Here is a 10,344-nt window from a genome sequence, read left to right as displayed (position 1 = left end):
AGGTTGACGTCCTTCCTGAATACATTTTGAACATTCCATCTCCCGAGGCATGGGAGATCCTCACTGCGAGCACTGGCTCCACTCCTCGACTTGTGCTGATGCTGTAGTTCGTAGGCCTACGCTATCAGCTGTGTCAGTGAAACAACTCAGTCTAACAAAAAACAAAGGAGAAGGGAAGGGGAGGACAAAGATGGGTTTTGTGTTTTTTATTAATGCAGATCATTTTGGTGATCTGATTTACAGAGCAGCATGCAAAACCAGTTTCTTGTTTGAGGTCACTGAACATCTCACTGGGCGAGCTGGTTTCTCGCTATCATTTTGTCCTTCCTACACATTGGGATAACTTCCAACTGTGCTCTTAATACAGCCTTAATTTTTCTCTCCTTCCAATTCTCAAAATAAAGACTATTTTCTTTGAAGACAATGTCTTCAGTCTTCCACTCTTCCCATTGCAAAAGCTTTGACAATAAGTTGCAACAGTAAGAGACAGAGATTTTTCCCTATCTTGAAGTAAACAGGGCTGGCTAGGACCCTCAGTGAGCCTGCTTCAGCCTTTTGCTCCAGAAACTTGCCTCTCTTTCTCTCTTGCCTTCTCTCTTTCGTCCTTTCCGTCATCCCTCTTTTACATCTCATATCCTCTCACCACCAAAAAAAAAAAAAAAAAAAAAAAGACCACAACCAAAGCAATTGATAAATCTGCCATTCTGATTGGATCATCTGTGAGGAATCAGGGCTGCTCAAGCTTCCTTGGGCCATATGCAGTTAATAACACCTGCATTGCACTGTTGGGCAGTGGCTTAGCAATGCAGGGTTGTGTGCAGGGCTGAGAATCCTCTCAGGGACTGAAATGTTACACCAGATCAGGTAGAACTGCCTTGTTTAGCAAGTCAGAGCTCTCAAGATGTCCTCTACTCTTTTGGTGTCAGCTATATTTCTTTAACACACATCTACTGGAGCAAAACACTTCGTATAAATTGCAGCAAGAAATCAGACTTTTAGAGCTGCAGGGGAACACCTAAAAACCAATGAGAGGGACATCAAAACACAAGGCAAATCTATTATTTTGTTTGAATAAGATTTCATAATGGCAGCTCCAACTTCTTTTTTTTCTTGACAGAGACGTTTGGCTGGCAAGTGGACGAATCCTTCCGTGTAGACAACTGCAGTTTCAGTCCAGTACCCTGCCTAAAGAGAAGAACAAAAACCAACCCTGACCTTGGAACTGAGAAGTAGGCAGGTAGGTTTCAAAATAGCAAACATCAAGGGAGTGTCAAGGCTCTGATTTTACGTGGAAGGCTTATAGCAGTCTTGACTAAAGGCAAAGGTTAACCTGTCTCGCTAGTTAGTGTCACCAACGCAGGATTGCAAAAATGATTCTGTGGGAAAGCTGTGGGAGGGCTTACAGTTTACCTGTGTCCAATAAGAAGACAAGAAATGCCAGATCTGCTGCCAGCTTCTGCTCCCCAAGGGAGGTTCCCACATGGATCAGCTTTAGAAGCTCATAAAAATGAGCTGTTTCTTTTTAAATGTCGCATTTTCAGATTTGAAGGTACTGATTTATTTTTGTTAAATACTCGTGTGCAAAGAGAGATTTAAAGATTTAAAAGTACTTCAGTTAAAGCCTCTTCAAACCAGACTGCTTCAGTCTAAAATAACTTTGGTCGCTAGAGGGCCATGCTCATTTCTTTGGGACCAAGAAGTGCACTTGGGCTCCCATATCAGCTTTATCTTTTCCAGTCCTTTCAGTAAAAAAGGGCATGCCTCCCTCTGCTAGCTTCTCCTGTTCCACCGAGAGCCTGTGGCAGGATTTGAGTCTGCAGGCATTTACAACAGCACTTGTGTTTCTCTTCATTTGGTGCCATCGGTGTCCTGAGAAAATCCTTGCTTTCAATGTTTATACACCCCTCGTACACCAATCCAGGGTTAAATTTCTTCTACTCGGTTATAAATTCAAGATATGTTGTGTTTATTACAATGGAAAATGAAGATGCTGTTCCATCACTTCAACAATAAGGTAGCAGAAAGGGTGCAATATGCTATCAATTGCACAATGCTATAGGAAGGCAATGCTTTTAATTGTATCGTACCCCAAAGAATAAAATAAGATCTCTGAGTTGCATCACTACAAAAGTTACTGCAGGACGCAAGGAATGTGCTGCATGCCATTAGGCAGAGGTGTTGGGAAAGAAGGCTATCTAATAATGCATGGATAATTCATTGCAGAGTATGAAAAACTCTGTGGTGAGTCTATGTGGAATAAAAAGGAAAGGCGGGCACCTACCTACCAGCTGCAGTTACTCAGCACTGTAAGCATGTGAGAACAAATGTTCCTGGAACAAAGCCCCCGCCTCTCAGTGCTGCAGTGTGTCTTATCCTGAATGTATGCAGAATATGGCTTTATAATCAGATGTTCCAAAAAGCCATACAGAGCTTTTGAATATGTGATAACCCAAACCGTTCAGAGTGGGAGAACAAATGATAGAATCCTAGAATATCTGGAATTGGAAAGGACCCGTAAGGAGCACTGAGTGCAACTCCTGCAAAAGAAAGAAAAACATGAAATTAAGAACTGCATTTCCTAAATTCCGTTCCACAGGGAGTTGCTTTCCACATAATTGGTAATATTTTCTTTTCTGGTAAGCCAGTTTTATGGAATTAAAGATGAAAAAAGTGAAGAACACAAAGTAGAATGGGTGCAAATATTGACATTCGGTGATAGGAAGGAAAGCCAAGGATTCTGAAATGCCTCACACTTCTAAAAATTGATGAATATGTGATATACATACATAGATGTATTCAGCCAAGTAATGGTAACTGAGCAAAGTTATTTCTGCCTATTTTACTTATTTCTAAATTTGGGGATTACAAAAGAGCAGATGGGAGTTTATGACTCCTGCGAACCCCCCCCTCTTGTTTCTAAGTCGTGTGTACGCTTTCCCATTCATACCCCACTCTAAGAAATCTCTTACAAGAATAAATAAATGCAGACTTGACCCACAGAGGTAGAGCAGAGGTCATTCAACACATCCTGAAGTTGTCAGTTCTCAGACCGAACCTGAAATGTGTGCAGGAATGAAAAGATTGATAATCCTACAGTAGTGCAGTCAAATCCCAGCTTTCTTTTATGGAGACCAAACAGGAAAGCATAGGAGAAGAACACATTTCTCTGACAACACTGAACAACAACAAAATCTGCATCAGAACAGCATGTAATACACGTGACCACATTGTATATTAGAGATAAACAGCTAAAAGATGGTGCTCTTGGTAGGTTTCACAGGGCTCTGTCTTACCTGACATCTCACCAGCCATTTTGGTGACAACAGTCTAATGATTGAGATGTGGCCCTAAGGTAAGCACTTAAAATACCTCCCTTAGGTGCACAGAAATAATTCACAGAATCATAGAATCTTTTGAGTTGAAAGGGACCTCTACAGGTCATCTGAAGCTCCCAGAGTTGGACTCCAAATTCAAAGGCAGCTAAGAAATTACAAAGTGAGAAGATTAAGAAAATTCAGGCTGTACTGGAGAAGCAATCTGAGTTTCAGACATTCAGTGGGAGGTTAAAACATGGAAGGTAGTGGTGCTGAGAGAGACAGGAATTTGCCTGGTGAATGGCAAGTGTGGGATGTATTAGCTATGCAGAATCATGAGATCACAGAGAAGGAAATAAAACGTTTGAAAGTCTAATTTAAAACATTGTGTTCTGGCTCAGCCGCTTCACCACAATGCATATCCTAATAAGTTGCAGAGAGTTCCATGAAAATAATCCAGAAAATAATGAATGAGCCAGAAGGATGGAGTCTCCTACTGGGAAAAATCAAAGAGATCCCATCTATATTATTAAGCTAAAAGTAGCTACAGAGTCAGGAAAACGCTTTGGGACTTCTAGGGACTGTGCACCTGAGCAGACGTGGCTGACACCACTCAATCCTCACAGCAAAAGATTTGGCGGGAGGATGAGGGCAGTGATTTGGTAAGCACCTGAGGATAGCACTCCTGGAACTGCACGTGCACGTATGCAGAGCAAAACACCAGGACATTGACTGTGAGGATGCGCTGTGTTACTGCAACTGTGAGCACATGGACCACACAGCTCACCTGCTCTTTACCGTCTGCAATCTGCAGCAGTGGAGTGAACTGCAAAATTCTTTCGCCACCTTTCCCTCAACTACCTCATGAGTGCAACAACAGGTTCTAAGTAGTCTTCAGACTTCATGTTTCTTGTATCTTACTTAAGCCATGTCATTCTAGAGAGAATTTGCACTAATGAGCTACATCTGCTTGCAGGCATGAACATACAGTTTCTCAGTCATGTGCTGTGGTTTACTAGCTTCAGACTGGGGTTAGATTGAGTAGCTGGCACACGTACCATTTGCTGTGAGGATAGAAAGACAAAAACACAGCATATAATGCAGAGCCAGCAAATTCTCCTCATTTTATCAAGCTGGACAGTTCAGCAGCATGCAGCGCCAGTAAATGGACTTTGAGAAATACTAAAGAACCAAGTGGTCCTTTAGTGCAGGAATACGTGCAGTGAAGCATACTTTGTCACTCTTGATGTACTTCCAGCACCCCCAGGGGACTGTTTGCAAAGTCTGCGTAGAGCCCAGCATTGGTTTTTTAAAGGAAACAAAAACCAAACACCTAATGTATCTCCAGTAGCAGATTCAAAGTCCCCATTGTACCAGCTCTTATCTGAAGAGGAATAAGTATTTCCACGTCAGCAGCTGCTGTGTGAGGGGAGGACAGGGATACCTGACCGTTGATAACCTGGCCACCAGAGAAGTGTATTTATAAAAGTCTTTGCTCTTTAGTAACTTCCTGAACATTAGGTAAGCTCTTTCACAACAGCAGTTACAGCCAGTCAACAGAACCTCACTACTACATCTGGTGTGTTCAACTGCTCCTCTCAAACTGCCTGCAGCAGCAAGCCAGGTGGTGCAGCACCCTGCACTTGTAGCTCAGCATGGTAGAAAAAGAGAAGATAAGGAGAGAGGATAAAATGAAGCACAAAGTGTTGGTGAAATCTGATGTACTCTAGGAAACTGAGTGGCTTACGCTGAGGGCATGCAGTAGGTGGGCAGGGGCAAAAGATGGTATTTTGGTGAAGAGAGTTACAAGGACAGGAAGGTAGAAGATCACAGAATCACAGAATGTCAGGGACAGGAAGGGAGCTTGAAAGATCATCTAGTCCAGTCTCTCTGCTGGAGCAGGAACACCGAGATCAGGTCGTGCAGATCTGGGGTAGTGCAGCAGTTTGTGGGAGTGGGACCTGCAGAAATATGTGCATCTGGGGATCTGATGAAGGGAAGGAAAACTCTAAGAGAGGAGAGGCAGGCAAGGATGGAAACGTACAACAAACTAAAATTCGAGACCTCCCTGCTCCAGTTCAGCCTTTTACAAGTTATCTGCAATCGAAAGCTCAGTGTGCTTTTCATCGAACAGCGTCTGCCGCTGCCCACACAGAAACCACACCGGCACGAGAGGCTCACAAAACACAAACGGAATGAGACAGAGCGGCTCCTTGCTGGCCTCACAAACTGTGTCCGAGCTCCCTCTAGCGAGTTGTGTTGTTTTTCGACGCTCGGGGATCGCTGCCAGCTGCCGTGTACTTGCGGACTGAACAGCTAAATTTACATACATGCATATACATATGTATATTTTTTAATAAGCGGACAAAGGGTCTTTGTACCTGTCCAGTACATTTGCTACGAATTCTACTTCACAAAGCTAAGTTCGTTTTTTCAGAAGTTGCTAGAGAAGTAAAAAGGAGAACAAATACAGTTTTAATGGCATTAGAAACAAGTTGAGACTAGACTGCTTCCAAAGCTCCTGTAAAACAAAAGCAGTAGCTTTATATCACTTCCTACTTTAGATAGTATAACTATTTTCTGAAGTAGCATTTCTAGAAGGGGAGGTGAAAGAGGGCTTTTGCCATGGTGGTTAAGGAACAAGCACTAGAAATGGGTCTGGTGTATAAATCATTTCCCTTGGCATCGTATAAATCAGGAAAACGGCTGAACCTCTAACTTTTTGTAAAAGTTCTCAAATCTAGGTGCAAGTTTAGTAGTGGGCACACCAGCGAGCCATGAAGTTGCCGTGAGCACAGTGAGAGGCTGTAAGCACATCTGACAGGGGAAAGCTCAAGCTGCAGGGGAAGTTAATTGGCCCAAGTGAGGAAGAGAACAAAGAGCTGGAGCTATGCGTGTAACAGTACAGAGCAGTAACGTTTCCCTGCCCGCCGTATCAGGCTCATGACAGGTTCACCCACAGGAGGCTTGCGCATTTGTTTTTACAGAAGATCTCAGGCGGAGATGAAGCAGCCAGAGGCTGGGTTAGCAGGAACCACAGCAGTCTCTTCCTCTCCTGTGCAGGTAGCCTGGAGCAGTATGGTCAGACTCCATATCAGAGGAAGCATGTAATGCTGAGACCTTCGGCCTGCGGCAACGAAAGCACAAAGAGGTGTGAAACCAAGTTAATGGCAGCACACCAAGCCCTGTTTAAAAACAACGCGTCATTTAAACAAAGTGAAGGACCTGAAGATAGAGCATTGTTCCATTTCATTGTATACCTAACATCAGTACCTCCCAGAAGAAGAAAGGTTATCTCTAATGATCACTGGCTTAAGTCTTACAATGGTTCCATGCCCTTGGTAAACATTAAGAGTTCTAATTGTACTATTTGCTCCCTTTTTTTTTCCTCTTCATTTTATTAAAAATCAATCTTGTCTCTAAGAACTGATAACAAGGTCCAGTAGGTGAACCTGAAGCTGAAACTAGGACATTCTAGCTTAAAAATAACTCATTAGGATTTAGGCAGGTAAGTCACCTCTGAAAGCAGGCCATAGATACTCACAATTACCAGTTAAAAACAGATGCTAAACTTGCATGTCTGCTTCAGAGAGTATTACAGATAACCTGAAGGTTACTCTCAGGCATTGACGAGCTGCACTGGTGAGCGTGGATTTTTGCACTGAAAACCTGGAGCAGAGAAATTGCTCAGCATCACTTAGATCTGAGGAATGGCCCTGTGCTGTTATCAACTACTGTATACCTAGGGTCAGGCCCATGGTGCTGTCCTGCTTTCAATGTAAGCAGGAAGAGAATAGAAAAAGAACTCAGTGGAAGGCAACAAAGATGATAAAGGGCCAGGAACATTTCCCTTATGAAGAAAAGCTGAGAGACCTGGGTCTGTTCAGCCTGGAGAAGAGTGAAAGAGGATCTCATCACTGTTTCTAAATAACTAAGTGTGAGAATCAAGTCCAAGGGGTTGGACGCTTTTTGGTGGTGCACAGCAACAGAACAAGGGGCAATGGGCAGAAACTGGAAGACAGGAAGTTGCACACCAACACCAAGAGGAATTTCATTACTCTGAGGGTGACAGAGCACTGGAACAGGCTGCGCAGAGAGGCTGTGGAATCTTCTTCTCCTGAGATGTTCCAGACCCAGCTGGATGCTCTCCTGTGTGGCTTGCTGTAGAGAACTGCTTTAGCAGGGGGTTGGACGCAATGATCTCCAGAGGTCCCTTTCAATCCTTGTGATTCTGTGAAAAATCCAAAGAAGGGCAAAGTGGAGTGAAAAGTTCTATTTTGGAAGCAGAAGTCTGGGAAAATCTTACTGTGCAGAGGTCAACGTCTGTTTTTACATAAAAAAATCAGAATGCTCATTTGGTTTTGAAGTGCTTAAGTCTGTTTAAAACTAAATGTCTTACTCCTTATCAGTGGTCTTTGAGATGATGGTTAGCTTTCGTTGGTCTGAGTTCTCAGTAGTCATCCTTCTCAAAGCATCAACCCATATGCATGCCTTGTTCTCTCTCTTGGAGAGGCAGCAGAGCTGAGGGAAGGAAGGAAAGTGGCAATAATAATTTCTGCCGAAAATAAGAGTGAAGATGAATGTCCATGCAATTAGCCTAAGCGTGATGAGAGGGCACAGCTTTTATAGCTGGCCTCTTGCTTAAGGCAGATTGTCCCAAAATTTTCACTCCATCTTACTCCAGATCCTTGCAGCCATCCAGCTGAGGTCACTCCCTCTCACCCCATCCTCCACTTGTATTCTCTTCTAATTTGCTCTCTCTTTGCATTCTCTCTGGTGCACTGGGGGTGCCACATTTAGAGACAGAACATCACTACACACCCTCAAGCTATTACCCATATTCTGCATCACACTGCTGATGAACATGGTGGGAGGGAGCAATTCCTCACTTTGGCAGCAAATCACTGAGGATTCATTTTGATTCTGCACAACTACCTCCAGATACTGGAAGCTCAACATCTTAGCTGCAAATAACTATCTAATACTTCTATGTGCGTGGCACACATTTCTATCCCTGTTCCAAGGATAGAATATTTTTATAAAATAAAGTCAGATTCTAGTAAGAATATACATCCATTAATTGAGACTAGAAAAATACTGTCTGGCCTGGGATAAAGCACAAAGTGCTGAAAATACAACACAGAGAGGAAGCCTTCAGCTCTGATCCCAGTGGTACAGCTGATTGCGTAAATGTCTGAAATTGCAGCTAACATTTTGTAATTGCTCAACAGCATTCTGGGTGGCAAAAAGGATAACTCTGAAAACCCTTACAAATAGAGCCCACAAAGAGCCACTCTCTCATTTGAATCCAAAAGCTGCATCTACAGCGCTTTCCACTTGGTTCCCTCCCACTCCCCTTGCTCTCTCAAGGCTGAGCCAGCTCCCCTGGCAAGCCAGCTGCCTCTCCCCACATCCCCGTGGCTCCCTTGGCAGCCAGGCAGAGCAGCCACAGGCTCTGCTGGACAGGGATGCACAAAGGTCTCCATGGACTCTTTTGCAATACATGCCTTGGAGGGGAAACAGCAGAAATGTTTATGGTGAACATGTTATTACAGCCCTCATTGTTAATCCCTGAGCAGCTCCAGGAATGTTGCTCTGCTGATTTTGCCACCCTAGAAACCTACTGGAGGCACTTCAAGTGTATGTCCAAGAGTCTTCCAAACTTCTAGCCAAACAGCAACACCTTGGATTTGCACCCAGATCCCAAGTACCATCAAATACTGCTGAATTTGCCTTAAATCTGCTGGAATACATAACCAGCAACAATTTAGTTTTCCTTACCTACACCAGAGTTTTATGTCAGCTCACCTGTCCAGGAAATTAGTCACACACGGATGGAGCCAGGGTGAATTCCCACGATAGGTGGAACCAGAAAAGCCACAGCCATCTCCCTCAGAGCTCTTATTCAAGGAAGGCTGGATCCAGGTCCTCCCCAGAAACCTGCTAGAAGCCAGGTGAGCTGCTTTGAGAAACTTTGCAGGAACTGATTGCTCCTCCCAGGACTGCTGAAGTGAGAGCAAGGGAGGAAGAATCAGTCACCTGGAGGGGATGGCAGGACAGGCAGGAGACTACACAGATCGCTCAGTTAACTTGCTTTTCTGTCTTCTACTTTTTAAAAAGGACACTCATTCTGCTCAGTGTAGCAGAACCAATTACACAACACAGGTTTCTGATCTCTAATTACAGTGAATGCATTTGCCTCATTATTGCTGGAGGGAAAGAAACATGGAATGAAGCCACAGTATCTGTGACAGCAATGCCATGTGCCACGCTGATCAAAATCTAGTTCACTGCTGAATTTCAGTGTTGCCCTTCTGCATGGTAATTATGCCTTACAATTAAAAAAGACTCACCATCAAGGCTATATACAAACAAAATATTTTCATATGAAGCAAGGAACTCAGTTAGCAAAACATTGTAACATTTATTAATAACCTATGGCAAATATTTTCAAAAAGTCTAATTATTTTAAGGGCCAAAGGATAAAACTTCTGTGAGAACAAATAGTCTCATCTTTTACAACTGAAACTAGGTCAACAGCAAACTGAATTATCCAGCCAGCTTGAACAAACAAATTGCAGCAAAATTAAAAGCTGCTATCAAATTAGATCCCCACCCTCTCTTGATAGTCCACCTCAAAGTGGAAAAAAAACCCTAAACAACAGTAATATCAGAATGTCATTCTCGTGAGAAGGAATTAGGGACTGTCATGTTGCTTTCCAATTTCTGAACTAGAAAGAGAAGGTTTACTTCAGAACAACAAGACAGAGAAACAGCAGGAAAGTTACAGCAGCAGGGTGTGGAATTCTTTCATTTGCCTTTTAGTGAAAAAGACTGCTTGAAATAAATTCATGCTGGTGTCAAACCACAGTGAATCAAGAGCCACAAAGCATTTTAGCAGTTCTAGGTTGGTGTCTCCTCTATTGGGAATGAAATTCCTCTAGAAGACTGCCTTGCAGGAGTAAGAGGGCAAAGAAGAACCTTTGTGGGTCAGGAAGATGGAGCTTGAGGCTGCTCTTGAGCTGTTATT

General features: G+C 43.3%; 1 protein-coding gene and 1 long non-coding RNA gene across 24 annotated transcripts in view; one reads left to right on the top strand and one right to left on the bottom strand.

Annotated features, from left to right (window-relative positions):
• The window catches only part of CNST (consortin, connexin sorting protein), a 149,054-nt gene that overhangs the window by 84,915 nt on the left and 53,795 nt on the right, over positions 1-10,344 (bottom strand). The window lies entirely within an intron of this gene.
• The window catches only part of LOC125689456 (uncharacterized), a 133,253-nt gene that overhangs the window by 103,971 nt on the left and 18,938 nt on the right, over positions 1-10,344 (top strand). For 3 of the 5 annotated variants that reach the window (XR_007375278.1, XR_007375277.1, XR_007375282.1), the window contains one exon: positions 1,118-1,237. This is a non-coding gene — a long non-coding RNA (uncharacterized LOC125689456). Of the gene's footprint in view, positions 1-1,117; positions 1,242-6,381; positions 7,646-10,344 lie in introns of those variants that run through there. The other 2 variants (XR_007375281.1, XR_007375279.1) reach the window with 2 other exon arrangements.

This window comes from Lagopus muta, chromosome 2, assembly GCF_023343835.1.
Source record: "Lagopus muta isolate bLagMut1 chromosome 2, bLagMut1 primary, whole genome shotgun sequence".
NCBI lineage: Eukaryota > Metazoa > Chordata > Aves > Galliformes > Phasianidae > Lagopus > Lagopus muta.
This window is presented reverse-complemented; position numbering and strand designations above follow the sequence as displayed.